The following is a 12,819-nucleotide window of genomic DNA, read 5'->3' as shown; positions in this document are numbered from 1 at the left end:
GCCAGCGGCAGCACGAAGGCTACTGCGATCTTCTGCAGGTGGCAGAGCACCTGCCATTTGGGGCCGCCGGCGGGGAAGCGCAGCAGGCACGAGTGCTTTCCCCCCACCCTAGCTGCCGTGGCGAACAGGGCGGTGGGCGCCGTAGCCAGGACGGCCATAGCCCAGAGCAGGCAGCACACACAGCTGGCCCGTGATGCGCCCCGATGGCTCGGAGGCAGCGCGCCAGTCACAATGCAATAGCGTGCCACGCCCATGGCACTGAGGAGGAAGATGCTGGCATACATATTGAGCACGGTGAGTGTCAGCATCACCTTGCAGATGGCACCTCCGAAGGGCCAGCTAAAGTCGCGCACCGTGTCCACGGCCCAAAAGGGCAGCGTTAGCACAAACTGCAGGTCAGTGGCTGCCAGGTTGAGGAGGAAGCAATTGAGCAGCCAGTGGCGGCGCCGCTGCTGGGACCTCACCCGGACTAGCACCAGCACGTTGCCCACCAGGCCTACAGCGCACAGGGCCCAGTAGGCGCCCGCAATCAGCGCCCGCAGCGCCGGCGCCCGGACGGCCCCCACCACCCCGTCCAGGCCCTGCAGGCTGCGGGGACTCCGGGCCGGGCTAGTGTTCTCTGATCCGTTGCCCAGGGAGCTGTTAGGGAGCAGCCCCCGACGCCTTTTCCGGCCAGCTGAAGGGAAGCACCGCCCAGACAGCTCGGGCGATTCGACCCTGCCTCTGGCGGATGCCATCGCCGTAGATGGCGATGCAGGGATCCGCTCAGATCCACTCCAACACCGGCAGCCGCTGGGAGAGAACTAAGGGGTCTGCAGTGCCTCGCGGCAGCACCTTTAAAAAACTGGGGAACCACCTGCTAGCCTGCGATTGGCCAGCTGCACCCGTGGCCCACCCCAAAGGCCTCCGAGCTGTATTTCCAGTAGCTGCTTCTTCACCCTTGAATTAGCGTTGAACTGGGGACCCTTTGCGGGTGAACTGAAACGCGGGGGCCAGAAGCCCGAACCGGAGGAAACAGCGTCTGCAATTCACCCAAGGTGTGGGTCCGCGGCTGCCGGTTCCCGCCCTAGGACGCAGCTCCAGCTTCCCAGTGCCTCCCAGAGGGACTCTGATACTCGGGGGGCGCTGAAGGGAGGTCATATAAATTCTTCCCGTGGAGGCAGTGCGCCCCTCCACCTCCCCTGTGGGCCCCGAGATAGCCAACTGAAGACCAAGGAGGAGTGCCCAAGTCCGACCAGTGGGGCCTGGCAGCCCCCTGCCCGCCAGCCCTGCTTCCTTGAACCCCTGCTCCTGATAAGGCATTTCTCCTCCCCTGCTTTAGCCATGGGTACCCTTTATTCCCACCTTCACTGTGGTCTGCTCTGCAAGTATCCCTGACCTTCTTCCCAAGGTCAGCCGCGCTGCTTACAACTGGGCTGAAGACGGAGAAGCAACTAATCTAGGAGCAGTCAGAGGAAGAGACATGCAAACAGGGTTTAAAAGACCAGTGCTGGGCCAGGCGCGAAGGCTGATGCCTGTAATCCTAGCACTTTGGGGGGCCAAGGCTGCAGATCACCTGAGGTCAGGAGTTTGAGACCAGCCTGGCCAACATGGTAAAACCCTGTCTCTACCTAAAATACAAAAATTAGCTGGGCATGGTGGTGTGCGCCTGTAATCCCAGCTACTTGGGAGGCTGAGGCAGGAGAATCGCTTGAATCTGGGAGGCGGAGGTTGCAGTGAGCCGAGATGGCAGGCCTTTCCACTCCAGCCTGGGTGACAGAGCAAGACTCCATCTCAAAAAAAAAAAAAAGTCCAGTGTTGGGAGACTAAGACTGGGTCAGCACTCATGCTCAGCATGCACAGAGGAGGGGCCTAAAGCCTGGGGAATCCTGAAAGGCTTCTTGGAGGAGGTGATTTCTGAGCTGATCCCAATCCTGCCTTGGCTTCCAATTCCAGTGACTTCCTCCTATAGTTAGAATAAAATCCAGATTTCCTGCTTTGGACTACAAGGCCTCATGACAGAGGCACCCACTACAGCTTTTTTTTTTTTTTTTTTTTTGACACAGAGTCTTGCTCTGTTGCCCAGGCTGGAGTGCAGTGGCATGATCTCGGCTCACTGCAACCTCCGCCTCCTGGGTTCAAGTGATCCTTCTGCCTCAGCCTCCCGAGTAGCTGGGACTACAGGCGTGCGTCACCACACCCAGCTAATTTTTGTTTTTAGGAGAGATGGGGTTTCATTTTGTTGGCCAGACTGGTCTTGAATTCCTGACCTCAGCTGATCCACCCACTTCGGCCTCCCAAAGTGCTGGGTTTACAGGTGTGAGGCACCGTGCCCAGCCAGCCCTGGTATTTTTTAAAGTGCCTAGGCAATCCCACTGTATGCCAGGGTTGACAAGTCCTCTGTCTGTGGTCTCTCTGCCCACCTCCTAGACCTTGTCACCTACCACTCCAAGTCTTGCTCACTTCACTCCAGACACACAGGCCCTTCCCCAAATACACCACTCTGGCCTGCCTCAGGCCTTTGCCTTTGCTGTTCCCTCTGCCAAGAATGCCCTTCACCCAGATTACCATGTGGCTGCTCCTTCTCAGCACTCTGGCCTCAGCCCAAATATCACTTCCTAAGAAAAGACTTCCCTCTGCCACCACTCCGTTTACTTCCAAAAGCATTCATTGCATGCCCATTATGTGCCAACCACCTTGCTAAGCACGCAGGATGCAGCCTGCAGTGTGTCTTCTAACTGGGGGATAAAGACAAACAAATAAATGAGATGAACTCATGGGGGAAAGAGTGACAATGAAACAAAGCAGGGTAACAAGACAGAGACTGAAGGGCAGGGCAGGAGACTCAAGGAAGGGGTATGAGTTTAGGGATGGGAGGGTTCCCAGGGGAGGAGGAGACCATGGTCCCCTTTATACCACTTACCAGGTATGTGTCTTGGGGATAACCAGTTTTTATTTTTCATATTTTATTTTATTGTTGAGATGGAGTCTTGCTCTGTCACCCAGGATGGAGTGCAGTGGCGGGATCTCAGCTCATTGCAATCTCTGCCTCCCAGGTTCAAGCAATTCTCATGCCTCAGCCTCCTAAGTAGCTGGGATTACACCTGCCTGCTACCACGCCTGGCTAATTTTTGTATTTTTTGGTAGAGTCAGGGTTTTGCCATGTTGGCCAGGCTAGTCTTGAACTCCTGACCTCAGGTGATCCACCCATCTCGGCCTCCCAAAATGCTGGGATTACAGGTGTGAGCCATCACCTCCGGCCGGGGCTTAACTAATTAATCTTGCCTATCTGTAAAGGAAGATGCTGATAACCCCTCGTCAGGGTCATAGGAGAATTAACCAGCCTCAAGAGAGAAAGCCTTCAGCTCTGTGCCTGGTGCGGAACTCTTCTTCTTGTGATTATTATTGAGAGGCTACAGTGACCTCCCGTTTTGCTGAAGGCCCTCTCTGGACCTTCTCCACCAACTTTAGTCTGGAGCTCCCACCGTATGTCAACCCTCGCATACCGTGCACTTGCCTTTTCCTTCTTTCCTACCTCCATCAAGAACACAGGCACAGGCCGGGCTCACGCCTGTAATCCCAGCACTTTGGGAGGCCGAGGCGGGTGGATCATGAGGTCAGGAGATCGAGACCATCCTGGCTAACACGGTGAAACCCCGTCTCTACTAAAAAATACAAAAAATTAGCCGGGCATGGTGGCGGGTGCCTGTAGTCCCAGCTACTCGGGAGGCTGAGGCAGGAGATTGGCGTGAACCTGGGAGGCAGAGCTTGCAGTGAGCAAAGATCACGCCATTGCACTCCAGCCTGGGTGACAGAGTGAGACTCTGTCTCAAAACAAAAAAAAAAGAACACAGGCACAACATGCCACCAGGAGCTGGGAGGTGGTCCCTAGAGGGCAGATCTCCCTCATGTCTCCTGCCCTCAATCAATCACGACCTCCAGAGGCTCCCCATCACTCCCAGGCCTCTGCCTTGCTTGCCCAGGAGACAGGGAATCTGCAGTTAAGTGACATTCTCTCCCCAGCGGTTAGGAAAGGGGAGATTAACCTACTTACCAAGACATAGACTAGGCCAGAGCCTGGATGAATTGGGAATCTGATTGAAAGTTTGCAAAATTAGATCATGCTTTCCCAGGGTTTCCTTCCACCAGGGCCTGATGCCTGGGACTTTTTCTTCCTTGAATGGAAGTTGTCACTGAATGTCAAGTGGCCTGGGTTCTAGTCTCTGTGCCCTAACACTCTGTGTAAAATGAAGTAACTTTCCCATTCTGGTCTGTTTTCTCTTTTGTAAAATGAGACACCTTCTAATTCTAAGAGTGTTTTTAGAGACAAGGTCTCACTGTGTCACCCAGGCTGGAGTGCAATGGCCTGATCATAGCTCACTGCAGCTTCTTTGCATTGGCTGGGCATTTACTATGTGCCAGGCCCAGTGCCAGGCATTTTATAAGGATCATCTCATCTGGTCCCCATGACTGCTCTGTGAGACAAGGAATGTGATCCTGACTTACACAGGAGTAAGCAGGCTCAGAGAGGGGACTTGCCCAAAGGCCCACCCAGCAGGTGAACAGAAGCCTCCCTCTGAAGAGCCTGTCCAGTTTTCCCTGAGGTGCTCTGCTGACAACACTCCTAAAATCTGCACATCAGGGGAGTCTCCCAAGAGAAACAGTTATTGGTGAGAGAGGGTCACAATTTGGGGATACATTTCCTTTTCTTATTTATTTATTTATGAGACAGAGTCTTGCTCTGTTGCCCAGGCTGGAGTGCAGTGGCTCCAACTTGGCTCACTACAACTTCCACCTCCCAGGTTCAAGCAATTCCCCTGCCTCAGCCTCCCGATTAGCTGGGGCTACAGGTGTGTGCCACCATACCTGGCTAATTTTTGTATTTTTAGTAGAGATAGGACTTCACCATATTGGCCAGGCTGATCTCGAACTCCTGACCTCAAGTGATCTGCCCACCTCGGTCTCCCAAAGTGCTGGGATTACAGGTGTGAGCCACTGCGCCTGGCTGGATGCATTTATTTTTCTTTTAAAAAAGTATCTTTATGGTCAGGCACAGTGGCTCACACCTGTAATTTTAGCACCTTGGGAGGCTATGGCAAGAGGAACACCTGAGCTCAGGAGTTCAAGACCAGCCTGGGCAACATAGTGAGACCCTTTCTCTACCAAAAAAAAAAAATTAGCTGGGTGTGGTGGTATGTGCCTGTGGTCCTAGGTACTCAGGAGGCTGAGGTAGGAGGATCACTTGAGTCCAAGAGTTGGAGGCTGCAGTGAGCCATGCTTGTGCTACTGCACTCCAGCTCGGGCAACAGAGGGAAACCCTGTTTCAAAAAAAAAATCCCTTTATGGCCAGGTGCAGTGGCTCACCCCTGTAATCCCAACATTTGGGAGGCCGAGGTGGGAGGATCACTTGAGCAGAGGAGGTTGAGGCTGCAGTGGGCCATGGTCATGCCACTGCACTCCAGCCTGGGTGACAGAGCAAGACCCTGTCTCAAAAAAAAAAAAAAAACCCTAAAACACAAAACTCTTTATATTATTACTGCAATGAAAATATAGCATTTCCACATGTAGTTTTGTACAAATTATGTGGCCAGTGTTGATTTTTCCCTTGAGAAAACTTCCCACCATGAGATTATAGGTGACTGTGTCAAGTTTTGGTGTCTTGCTGCATAATCCCTCTGATTCCCCATTCCCATCTCCACAATAGGCCACTCGGCCCCTTGCTTTGCTGCACTGGGAAGATCATAGAAATATCAGGGCAGTATTCCCGGAGTCCCTGGAGAGCCCAGAGGAAGTGGGGAGGTCCGGAAGCAACAGACAGTAGGTCAAGGCCATGGCAGGGAGACAGGCCTGGCTCAGGGGCCTTCCCCTCCTCCCACTGCATGAGTGCGTGTGTGCGTGCGTGCGTGTGTGTGTGTGTGTGTGTTTTTGATGGGCTAGGGCAGAGTGGGCTGGTTTTCAGCTTGTATTTCTGTAATACAACTTGACTCTTTTAAACCATGAACATGTATTACTTGGATGTAAAGCAAATTAAATAGCAAAAGCACAAAAACCTTCGCAAATTTGATAGGTGGTAAATGCTCCACGGTTGCTTGGATTTGCATTCCTTTAATTTCTGGCAAGGCTGTACATTTCTCAAATGTTTCTGCACCATCTGTATTTTCTCTACACTTTTGGCATTTCCCGCCAGGGAATAGGGTGATGGCTGTGGGGCCTGGCACCTGGAGGCAGACAGATCTACCTACAAGTCCTGGCTCTGCCAGTTACTGGCAAGGGACTTACTCTCCATTTTTTCTTGTCTGTGCATTGGAGATAAAGGTTGGGTTTCCCTTATTCAAAATGCTTGGGATCAGAAGTGTTTTAGATTTTGGATTTTTTTGGATTTTGGAATATTTGCATATGTATAATGCAAATCTTGGGGATGGAGTCTACGTGTAAACATGGAATGCATTTATATTTTATATACGTCTTATACACATAGCGTGAAGGTAATTTTATACATTGTTTTATTTTATTTATTTATTTATTTCTTTTGAGATGGAGTTTCCCTCTGTCGCCCAGGCTGGAGTACAGTGGTACGATCTCGGCACATTGCAACCTCCGCCTCCTGGGTTCAAGCAATTCTCCTGCCTCAGCCTCCTGAGTAGCTGGGACTATAGATGGGCACCACCATGCCTGGCTAATTTTTGTATTTTTAGTAGAGACAGGGTTTCACTATGTTGCCCAGGCTGGTCTCGAACTCCTGACCTCAGGTAAGCCACCTGCCTCGGCCTCCCAAAGTGCTGGGATTACAGGCGTGACCCACCATGCCCAGTCTATACATTATTTTAAATAATTTTGTGCATGCACACATCCATTCCCAGACCTCTTGAAATCTGTCCTGGGCTCCCTCATCCCACCTCCATCCAGAGTTGCCTAAGTTGCAGGTCCAGCAGAGGCAGGATTGCTTGGTGGTGAGAAGGTTAGGTCTGGCTCAGACCAAATAAGAAGAGATAAAATTTGCCTTAAAACTTGCCTGGCAATGGCTTTGCTGCACGGTCTGAAAACACCCGTTCCCGCCCTCTCGACTGAAATTTCCTTGTGACACAGAAAAGGACAAAGGTCTGAGCCCAGAGTTGACAGGGGGAGTATTTCAGGATTCAATTCTGGGACTCCTAAAACAACGAGGGTGTTAGGAAGTGAGGCACAGGGTGGGGACTGGGAATTTAAGGAGAGCTGGGAACAGATCCCTTAGGTTCAGGAAGCTTCTGCGCAAGCAGTGAGGATGGCTGGGGCTAGGGGGCTACTCCGCCTGCCACACTAGCTGTGAGTTAAGCAAAGCCCTGGGCTCATGGTGCCCCAAAAGCCTGCGGCCTCAATCCTAGGCCTGCACGACACATTCAAAAGGATCGTTTTGTTTTGTTTTTAAAGAAAGATGAGATTGGCTTGGTTCTTCATGGGCACATTTTATATAGCTCTTTTTCTTTTCCTTGCTCATTTTGTTTTGGGGAAGAAATTTGTACTGTATTGAGATTGTGAAGAACATCTCTGCACTCAAACAGTTTACAGAAATAAATTTTTTTAAAATAATTTTGTGCATGAAACCAAGTCTAGGTACATTAAACCATTAGAAAGCAAAGGTGTCGGGTATGGAATTTTCACCTGTGGCATGAGGTCAGTGCTCAAAAGGAGCATTTCAGATTTTGGATTTTTGGATTAGGGATGCTCAACCTGTAGTAAGTTTACCTCATAGGGTTGCTCAACTTTTAACTAGAAAATTAACATAATGCAACATGGTGAAACCCTGTCTCTACCAAAAATTAAAAAATTAGCCAGTCTCATAACTTGGTATCAAAAAAAATAAGTAAATAAAAATTGAAAAATAAAATAATGTTTTTAAATGCTGTATTTTGTTTTATTTTATTTTGAGACAGGCTCTTGCTTTGTCACCCAGGCTGGAGTGTAGTGGCCCGATCTTGGCTCACTGCAACCTCTGCCTCTCAGGCTCAAACTATCTCCACTTGCCTCTCCCTGACACCCTGGCTCATTTTTGTATTTTTTGAAGTGATGGAATTTTGCCATGTTGCCAAGGTTGGTTTCAAACTCCTGAGCTCAAGCGATACACCCCCCTTGGCCTTCCAAAGTGCTAGGACTACAGGCGTGAGCCACCGCGCCTGGCCTGTATTCTATTAATTTTCCTTCCTCCCTTCAGAAGGACATAGTATATCTGTTGTTTGTTTGTTTGTATGTTTGTTTTTTGAGACAGCGTCACACTCTGTCACATAGGCTGGAGCGCAGTGGCACAATCACAGCTCACTGTAACCTCCAGCTCCCAGGTTCAAGTGATCCTCCTGCCTCAGCCTCTCAAGTAGTTGGGACTACAGGCATGCACCACCACGCCTGGCTAATTTTTGATTTTGTGTAGAGGCAGGGTCTCGCTCTGTTGCCCAGGCTGGTCTTGAACTCCTGGTCTCAAGCAATCCTCTGGCCTCAGCCTCCCAAAGTGCTGGGATTACAGGAATGAGCCACCATACCCAGCCAGATGCTGTATTTCTTTTCTTTTTCTTTTTTTTTTTTTTTTTTTTTTGAGACGGAGTCTCACTTTGTCACCTAGGCTGGAGTGCAGTGGCATGATCTCAGCTCACTGCATCCTCTGCCTCCCGAGTTCAAGTGATTCTTCTGCCTCAGCCTCCCAAGCAGCTGGGACTACAGGTGCATGCCACCACACCAGGCTAATTTTTGTATTTTCAGTAGAGATGGGTTTCACCATATTGGCCAGGCTGGTCTCGAACTCCTGACCTCATGATCCGCCTGCCTCAGCCTCCCAAAGTGTTGGAATTACAGGTGTGGGCCACCGTGCCTGGCCCAGATGCTTTATTTCTAACAAACTCCTAGGTGATGCTCTGCTGTTGGTCCAAAGGGCCACATTTAATGTAGGGAAGGAAACTATACTGTACTAGTAGCAATGGGCTAGCATGGCTGGGCATTAGTCTCTGTGTTTTACTGGGAGATTGGTGGTGTTGTAGTGAGCTAGGTTGGCAGAGGTTGCTAAGGAACTTCCACTGTGACTCACACTAGTTTACAAAGTACTTTCACATATATCATCTCATTTGGGGCATTATTATAATGCCATAGGGTGTTACTGTAATCATTATTATATCATGGGTCGTTATTTTAATCCTCTGCCCTTTTTTTTTGAGTTGGGGTCTAGCTCTTATGCCCAGGCTGTAGTGAAGTGCTGTGATCATAGCTCACTGCAGCCTCGAACTCCTGGGCTCAAGTGATCCTCCTGCCTTGGCCTCTCAAAGTGCTGGGATTACAGGCATGAGCCACTGGACCCAGCCACCAGCTCTTTTTTTATACTAAGGATTTAAGACTCAGAAGGATTGGTTGGGTGCAGTGGCTCACACCTGTAATCCCAGCACTTTGGGAGGCTAAGGCGGGTGGATTACTTGAGGCCAGGAGTTTGAGACCAACCTGGCCAACACAGTGAAACCCTGTCTCTACTAAAAATACAAAAATTAGCCGGGTATGGTGGTGCAAGCTTGTAATCCCAGCTACTAGGGGGTCTGAGGCAGGAGAATCGCTTGAACCTGGGAGGTGGAGGTTGCAGTGAGCCGAGATCACGCCACTGCACTCCAGCCTGGGCAACAGAGCAAGACCCTGTCTGAAAAACAAAAACAAAAAAAGGCCGGTCACAGTGCTCATGCCTGTAATCCCAGCACCTTGGGAGGCTGAGGCAGGTGGATCACGAGGTCAGGAGATCGAGACCATCCTGGCCAACATGGTGAAACCCCATCTCTACTAAAAATACAAAAATTAGCTGGGTGTTGTGGCAAGCACCTGTAGTCCCAGCTACTCAGGAGGCTGAGGCAAGAGAATTGCTTGAACCCAGGAGGCGGAGGTTGCAGTGAGCTGAGATTGCACCACTGCACTCCAGCCTGGTGACAGAGTGAGACTCCATCTCAAAACAAACAAACAAAAAACACATAGCAGAGCTGGGACTTGAACCCAACTATATTTAACTCCAGAGCCTGCCACCCATTCCATCATTATGTGCAGCTCACCTTAAGAACATCCAGATCCTGAATCTAGCCTGGAGGGAGGCAGCTGAGCTGAGCTAGGCCTGTGGGTCTTGTCTCCACCACGAGGTGTTACAATTGGTCATTCAGATGGTTTGCAATTAAGCCTTTGTGGGTTCCTGTTCATAGAGCCAATAATCTCTATTTCTTTGGGTTTTGTTCCTTTCTTGTGAAGCCTCCCTCCTAGGTCTCTGCCTTCCTGTTTCTGTCTGGACTGGTGTCTCTTCTGGCCTACTAACCAGCTGTGATCCCGGAATCTACCTTTACTATTATTCTGGGGGCTCCCATCACCTTATGTTTGTGTTGGATCTGTTCCTTAGGTCCTCAGCCTTTCTCTTTCTTGACTTACTTCTTCATTTTGGTGGAGCACAACCTCTAGTAACTTTTGGAAAAAGGGTGCATGGAAGGCAAATATTTTGAGCCCAGTGCGGTGGCTCACGCCTGTACTTCCAGCACTTTGGGAGACTGAGACAGGCAGATCACCTGAGGTCAGGAGTTTAAGACCAGCCTGGCCAACATGGCAAAAACCTGCCTCTACTAAAAATACAAAAATTAGCCAGTCATGGTGGCAGGCGCCTGTAGTCCCAGCTACTCGAGAGGCTGAGGCAGGAGAATTGCTTGAACCTGGGAGGTGGAGGTTGCAGTGAACTGAGATCACACCACTGCACTCCAGCCTGGGTGACAGAGCAAGACTCTGACTCAAAAAAAAAAAAAAAAAAAAAAAGTTTGAGCTTGTATGTCTTAAAGTGTTCTTATTCCACTTTCTTACACTTGATCAAGACTCTGGGAGTTGAATCCTATGTTGGAAACCATTCTCCCTAGAATTTTGAAGGCATTGCTCTGTTTACCTCTAATCTGTAGCATTGCTGGAGGAGAATTCTGTTGCCACTCCAATTACAGAGTCTTTGGGACTATTTTTCTTCCTTCTCTGGAAAATCTGGAAACAATTTTCTCTAATATCCAAGAGTTACGGTACGCCAAGATATCATGTCTTGGTGTGGGTCTTTTTGTGTGTGTGCTGGAAGCCAGTAAACCCATCTAGAAATTCATGTGCTTCAGTTCTGAGAAAATTCTTGTATTATTTATTTGATAGTCTTCCCTCGGTTTCCTCTGATCTTGCTAGATCTCCTATTTTTTGGATGTTGGATTTATGAAGTTTTAAGATATGGACAAGTTTTTACTTTTCATGCAGGCATATCTATAAACTGTTTTCCTACAGATTTTGCTGTTGATTTCATCTTTAAAATATTCTTCCCAACCCCAAAATTACATAACCAACTTCACTTTTTATGTTGGCAATAGCAGTTTCAAAATAAGGTTCATGCTGTTTTTCTTGTCTAAGCTGTACTGCAGGCAGCAGAAATGAGTGAGTATTTGTTAGATAAATAAAAGAGTGAAATGATTTATTGATTTAAAAAAAGAAAGATGATCCATGTAATTCATTTTATCTAGCATCTTATTGTCAGCAGGGATTCTGATTTTTATTTTTTATTTTTTAAATTTATTATTTATTATATATTTTTGAGACGGAGTCTCACTTGTCACCCAGGCTGGAGTGCAGTGGTACGATCTTGGCTCACTGCAACCTCAGCCTTCTGGGTTCAAGCGATTCTCCTGCCTCAGCCTCCTGAGTAGCTGGAATTACAGGTGCCCGCCACCACACCCAGCTAATTTTTGTATTTTTAGTAGAGACGGAATTTCACCATGTTGGCCAGGTTGGTCTTAAACTCCTGACCTCCGGTGATCCACCCGCCTTGGCCTCCCAAAGTGTTGGGATTACGTGTGTAAGCCACCATGCCCAGCCGGGATTCTAATTTTTAAATGTGAAAACAAATATTTTCTTTACACAAGTTAGTAAAATGCATGAAAAAATAAAAGATAAATAATGAGCAGAAAGAGCTCCTAAATATTCAGTAAACACAATAGAAAAGCATTAAAAGTTTTCAAATTATTTCCAGACACAAAAATATGGAACATCCATTGCTGAAACAATGGTGTGAACAAAGAAGAAAAACACAATTTTAAAAAGAAGAAGAGGCCACGCGTGGTGGCTCACACCTGTAATCCCAGCACTTTGGGAGGCTGAGGCGGGTGGATCACTTGAGGTCAAGAGTTCGAGACCAACCTGGACAATATGGTGAAACCCCGTCTCTACTAAAAATACAAAAATTAACCAGGCGTGGTGGCGGGCACCTGTAATCCCAGCTACTCAAGAGGCTGAGGCAGGAGAATTGCTTGAACCTGGGAGGCAGATGTTGCAGTGAGCCGAGATCACGCCACTGCACTCCAGCCTGGGCGATACAGCAAGACTCAGTCTAAAAAAAAAAAAAAAGAAGAAGAAGAAAACAGCCAAGCCAATAAGTAAGCTGTAGCATCAAGGTGGTAAAGAAACCCAAAGATGGTTGGGTTTGTGCCAGGACAAGGGTCAGGTAGGGTGCACTGGCTCACACTTCCAGCACTGGTTAGACTCTCAGACAGCAGGTTTCTGAGATCCTACTAAGCACCAGCCCATCAGACATGGCCCGTACCCTCTCGGTGTTGATGAGCTAGAAGTGAAGATAAGATTTGACTGCAGGAAGAACGTGATAGCTATCATTAAGGGTCCCTTTGGAAATCATCATGGCTCTTGGCAATTAGCACTTAGTAGGTGTTCATCAATGAGTCTCTGGTGAAGGGGATGTGGCAGCCTCCCATATATCGAGCTGTCTGACCGACTTAGAAACAACTCTAAAAGGAGGAGTCCTGAAGAAACAGATCCTTTAATGATAGAAGCCGAAATTGG

The 12,819-nt window shown here is 48.8% G+C and overlaps 1 long non-coding RNA gene across 1 annotated transcript in view; it reads right to left on the bottom strand.

The window, feature by feature from the left end:
• The window catches only part of LOC129527161 (uncharacterized), a 38,331-nt gene that overhangs the window by 16,866 nt on the left and 8,646 nt on the right, over positions 1 to 12,819 (bottom strand). The gene's annotated exons all lie outside the window — the stretch shown is intronic.

Source organism: Gorilla gorilla, chromosome 16 (assembly GCF_029281585.2).
Source record: "Gorilla gorilla gorilla isolate KB3781 chromosome 16, NHGRI_mGorGor1-v2.1_pri, whole genome shotgun sequence".
In the NCBI taxonomy this organism is placed as follows: domain Eukaryota; kingdom Metazoa; phylum Chordata; class Mammalia; order Primates; family Hominidae; genus Gorilla; species Gorilla gorilla.
The sequence above is the reverse complement of the archived record's forward strand: the minus strand, read 5'-3'. Positions and strand labels throughout refer to the sequence as shown.